Here is a 6332-nt window from a genome sequence, read left to right as displayed (position 1 = left end):
GGAGACACACCGCAGGCTGAGCTTTTCTACTCCCCTGCCACTTGAGTAAAGACACTTTTTCATGTCTGGTGAGAAACTTTTTCCAGCCTCATAACTTTTTCAGAGGGTCTTGAGATGTTATAAATATGGCTGTAATATAATCTCTGGACTCTCTCCTCAACTCATTAGGAAGTAGTCTGCTGCTCTTAAAGAGGAGAAGTAGAGCTGGTGTGTTTTCTGACGCTGTATTTCCCTGATTTTCTTGCTCTTGCCTTGTTTCCAAACTACACAAGATGAAAAAAACGATGAAAAAATAAACATTTACAATTTTTTTCACGGTTAAGGTTCAAAACCCAAATCTGGAGTTGCATGTTGTGCAAACAACAGGTGTTTATATACGACGTCATTCCTTCTTTTGTATTTTCTGGGCAAAATAAGATCTGCATCGAGCCACAGATGAAAGGATATGATAAAATGCCCTTTACACTGTGTCCTTGGAGACACGTGACTCAGGTTTACAGACTTGAGTGTGTGTGTGTGTGTCTGTGTGTGTGCACGAGCAGGTAATATGTCCCTGTGTCCCCTGGCTCATTCCTGTCAATCATCAATTGAAGACTGTATTAGTGAAAAGGTCACATGGTGTCTGCTAAACACAGTCAGGGAGAAACTGAGAGAACTATTTCAAATATTTTTGCAACCTAATTAGACAGAGAAGAAAAGGACTGAACGCCTCCAACAAAAAGAAGAATAAATAAATCTAACCCAATTTCATTTTGTTTCAGAATTACAAAGTTCCTTCCTTGAGTTCGTCCAGATGTCTTGAAGGGATAGTTCACCCAAAAATTAAAATCTACTCATTTATCTTGTCCGCTGTGATCCACGTGCGCACGTTTATTTTCAGGAGGATAACAGTGGACATTTGGGCTTAAAAAACGGTGCAATTGAATAAAAATATAAGTAAAGGTAAAATAAAAGGTAGTCACTTCAGTTCAATTTTAAATGCCAAATCTTAACATAAGATCAAGACCTTAAAATTGAAAGAACAGTCCCCTTGTGATTGTAAATCATCAGACGACACTTCACAAGCTGCTTCTCCACATTTCTGGCTTGTCTAACATCGCGTCTGCCGAGAACAGAATGTACCTTTGGGATTTCTAATCCAGACCGCCCACCACGTGAGTCACCTGTGTTCAGGTATGTGGCACCAGCCGAGCGCCACCAATGTCTCGCTTCCATTTGGCCACGAGATTCCCGTGTTGGTGACAGGAGAGGTACTAAACAGGCAGGTGAGCCAAGTCACAGGGTAGAGCAGCTCTTCTATCACAAACACAAGCACACACCCCACGTGTTGGCTGAGATCCCTGACATCCACTTTACACGTGCAGAATTAAAGGAGGAAGTGGAACAAGGTGTTCCGTGTAATTGGAGCTACAAAAGTACTTATCAATGAAAACCTTATTCAGACGCCCTCTTCATATGACAAAATCAACCCTGTGAACTACTTGCTCTGTTGCTCACGCCACATATCTCAAACCAAGTCACATTCCCGAGGTATGTAGGCGTCAGGTGACTCAACCTTGACACTTCTGTCACCCATCCAAGACTTCACACTGTACCTCACTGCCATGAATTTCTAATGCTTTTCTTCTTTTAACTTCGCCTCACTTGCCCCAGTTCTATCTGGGGTGAGTTTGGTTTTACATTGTACACAAGGCTCTGCAAGGGAAGCTTCGAAGTGTAAATAGTATGAAATGCATTGATATGTCCATTCATACATACATATAAAATAACTCTAGACTGTATATAAAGATGGACATCGCATCTCCATTTCCTTCCATTACACGAAAAGTTGAGCTAAAATATTCTGGATACGGAGCTGCGGTATCGATACACACATTCAAGCATAGCAAGCTAGTCTCAGCTGTCAATCATAAAGTTTCACCCTGTTTTTATGGCATCAAATAACTAAGATCAAACTTACTGGAAACACTTGAACATAAATCTGTGTGATACAAACTACCGAAAGTGGCAGAAATCATCTTTAAGAAAAATTGTACTTTGATTTTTTTGCGTCAACTAACATGGATGAGGCGTGGTTAATGACCTGTACTGAAGCCAGCCACAGGGGGCGGTAAAGATAAAGATATGGTTTTACTTTTGTCATGTGGTCCATCCACTTCCAACTATCTTAACTCAAAGCTTTTGACCATATCACATGGTCACAAGTGTGTTGCTCAGAATCATGTAAAACATTTGCAACTGACCAACTTGTCTCCTTATGAAACCATGTGCTACAATTGGAAGCTCTACATCACATTCAATTTGCTAAGGTGATAATAATAATATCTTATCACCCTAATGTGTGCTGATACTTTTTTTTTTAACAGTCCTTGTATTGTTCTAGAATCCTGTTATAAAGTAATGATCGATCGTCATATATGTGATTTAAGACCTGCAAACTTTAAAGAAAGGCCATTTCTCAGTGTGTGAGGATATTTCACAACCCCTAACCTTGAAAATTGATTTGCATTTCATTTTTCTTGATTTGTGACTCAAGTCCAAGTCAAGAGGCTCATCACCAGGCCTCCGGTAAGTGCCGAAGCTAAAATGTTTACTTTGAAGCGTCACGCCAAATGAGATGTGTAGAATAAGCCCCGTGCGAGTGAGCCTCGCTCGCCGCGTGGCGCAATCTCTGCTCCCGGTTCAGCTGACTGAGCCCAGTGATGAGAGTCGGCCACTGAGCCTTTGTAATTGGTTCTCTGCTCTCCACTTCTTTCCCTCTGTCTCCTTAGCTCAGCAGTGCAGTGTTGTCAGTCCCACTGGGAGTTGTGTCGTGGCTGCACTCCCTCCCACGCACACCCACACACACACACACACACACACACACACACACACACACACCAGCACAATACTGTACCCTGGCAAACAGAAATACACAAGTAAACTACCTCACACAAATGCACCGCATATATGGCACGGGAGGGTGTGTGTGCGGCCCACAAAATTTGAAGAGCTCCTCCCTCCATTTTGCAAACTCCCACGCATCTATCAGACACACACACACACACACACACACACACACACACACACACACACACACACACACACACACACGCACACACGCACGCACACACACCAACAGTAGGCACGTGTGTGGTGCTCATTAGGAGCTGATAGATTCAGTGAGCTTGACTTTAGGGAGTCCTGGGAGAGCCTTGAGGTAAACTGCACCAAATGAGAAAGTATGACGGACACATTCTTCTCATCCACAAAGTCAATTTGTGTTTATATGCAAATAATCCTACATGCAAATACACACCAACACAATGCGTCACACCTGTACACACACACAGACATGGACACCTTCTAACCCAGTGAACCACACTTGAAGAAATCTGGAGCTTTGCGGCAACACGTGTGCATGTCAGAGTTACTATTTTCAGCGTGGGAGAGAAGTTGGAGCCGTGAGGAAGAAGCACTTTTCCCTATAGTTGCTCTTTGCTGCAGCCGGTGGAAGCAGAGCAGGAATATGGTTAATTTATGAAAGTGACTCGGAGTGAAGAGCAGGTTCCTTAAAGTGGAAGCGAGCGAGAAGAGGCTGTGGGTGTGAAGTTGTCTCAGAGAACCGCTTTCGCACAACACAGTCAGACGCATGTGGTGGCAAACATTTGGGTCGTCAGTCGCCGGCCTGTCCCTGAGACAGCAGCAGGGAAGGACAGTGGGAATCGATTGTGTTTGATACAATGGAGGCAGAGGGCGAAGTCGAAAATAGAGAGAGACAGTGAAAAAAAAAGACGTCTTTTCATCATCTTCTCATCTGCAAAGGTTGATTAGCTCGTTTCTTGAAAAGGTGAAAATCTGAATATGTTTGATATACTTTTTAGTAGTATTATGGCCCAGGATGAACAGAACCATGATCGATTTCCACTGATGATTCTTCACTGCCCTTTACACTGCCATTCAACTTTTGGCTGCAGAGAAGAGTCCACGTATAACAATGAATCGCTGATGTTGTGAATAGAAAACTAGATGTTTTTTGTATTTTTACCTCCGGCAAGGCGTTTGTATATTCACCCCTGTCCTTGTGTTTGTTTTTATGCAAGATTAAACAAAAACTACTTTATGGATTACCACAAAACTTGGGGGAAGGATGAAATATGGGTCATGGAAAATACTTTTTAATGTTTTTGCAGATACAGGCAATCTTTTTTTCTTTTGGCATTTTTCCGTTGATTTCTCAGAGAATAATTCATGGGTGTTGATGAAAAACAATCTGGTATATTTAGAGGACTGGTGTTTTTAAGTTTGGGCTATTTGCTGCAGATCTACATAAAAGTCTGGATGTGGGGAATTTAAATGTGGTTGTATAAGAGAACTGTTGGACATAGATGTATGCACTCTGTAAAATTAGTTTTGTGTTATCTCTCAGATGCACTGGATTATATTAGAGTGGATTAAAGTAATGACCTTTTTTTTCAATCTAACTTTTTGTTTGGTATATGATCAAAACATGCCCAGTGGACCTCATTAGCAGTCTGAGATAGTAAGAGCACATCATCTCTGACCATCACAAAGGCGGAATACAGCCTCACTTGGCTCCAAATGAAAAGTTCTCAGTCTCTGATGTACATGTAAAGCATGGAAATACATGAACGCACCGACCCCTACATCTCATGTCAGTTGGAGAGTTTTTTTTTGAGGAGGGGGGCTGGTTACATATAATACTCCGCTGTGTCCAGCTGCCAGAAGAAAATCCATAATTTATTGACTTTCGGATCATTTTGGCGATTCTCTGAAACCATTTAAGAAACTTTCTAATTAATTATTTATTGGCTGCATTTGGATTTTTACAAGAGCAGCGGCGGAGAATCTTTGCGGTCTTTTGGGAGATCACAGAATAATTGATGTGATGTGGAGCTATATATTCAAGACAGGAATTCTTTGTGGTTATGTAAGAAGCGTTACCGCTGTCACACAATGTAATCGCACCCTGGAGCCCTCACAGCTCGATGACAAGATTGTTTTGGGGAAAAATAGCCTTTATTTTCTTCTTTTCCTCTTCTTACTGGATTCAATGCAGCATGCCACTGGTGCTTAAATGCAAACAGTCAAAATAGACTTTGGCGTCCTTTATTGTATTTACAAGGAGCAGTGAGGGAAATATAAATAATGTACTCAAAAGCTCAAACCTATGTCTTTTTTGCTATTCCTGCCGTAGGTCTATATTCTGTCCAAAAAGCCTTTGAGGGCCTCAGATGAAACTACTCCGAGGATGGAGTTCTTGGTCATCATCCTGGATAAAAAACAATTCCTTTGAAATAATAGTTTGGAGGCATAAAGCACAAGAGATGCTGCTAAGCCCATGAACAAATCTTGTGGTTTCCCAAAGAAGCAAATGCACCGTTTTTTCTTTTCTCTTGCAAATTACAGCCTCCTCTCTGTTTTCAAGCAGCTGCGTGCAGAGCTGATTTCACCAATCATTGTCCCATGCCATTACTGCTGAGTCACAGATGATTGGGCCTCTGACTGATCCCGATTACAGTGAACACAGCACAGTCATTGTTTGAGAATGGGGCAAACTGACTCGCTTGCTGTGTAATGAGACTTTCATTTCACTGGGTGTTCAACACATGTGCAGCAGAGCGCTCTTCACAAATACCTTTTTAATTTGCACTGTGTTGATTGTTATCATTGAATTATCAGCTTCTTAACCTTTACTTTGGATTCTGGCGTGATCAATACATTACCAGCCGGTGTAATTGGACTATTGTGCTACTGTTCTCCGACAAATAAAAGAGTCCAGCAAACTGATTTCTTTAATAACATCCACATGTTTTTCAGACGAATTGTGCACATGTAATTTCTGCACAGTTGTATGATGCTGAGTAAGATAAAGTGGCACATGGACCAGATATATTTCAATGTACCAGACTTCTCCCCAATTAAGGTCAAATCTGATTGAGAAGAAGCATAAACGGATCTTCTAATAAAGACAGACAGATGATACAAGAAAAACTGCTGCAGTTCTTTCAATTGTTTTATCATCCTTCCATCTATCAACTCTATTATATTTATTCTCGATGGAAAAGACCAAAAAAAGGACTGAAGTATTGTAACCAAAAGTAAACTGTCATTTCCTTTGGCTTCAAATTTCATTTACTATCTTTTATTTTCAAGGATATATAGCCTTTAGCTCGCAAATGGAAGATTTGTTCTATTTTTGTGGCCACATTTACTGCCCATGTGATGTGCAGGGATTGATAACAGGATCATGATTCAGCTTTATCGTTTTTGGATGTCACATCAGGAAATTAAACTGCCCCAGTGTTATAGGTACTGAGGCAAGGGCACAC

The sequence above is a fragment of the Hippoglossus hippoglossus genome, chromosome 24 (genome assembly GCF_009819705.1).
Source record: "Hippoglossus hippoglossus isolate fHipHip1 chromosome 24, fHipHip1.pri, whole genome shotgun sequence".
Taxonomy (NCBI): Eukaryota; Metazoa; Chordata; class Actinopteri; order Pleuronectiformes; family Pleuronectidae; genus Hippoglossus; species Hippoglossus hippoglossus.
This window is presented reverse-complemented; position numbering follows the sequence as displayed.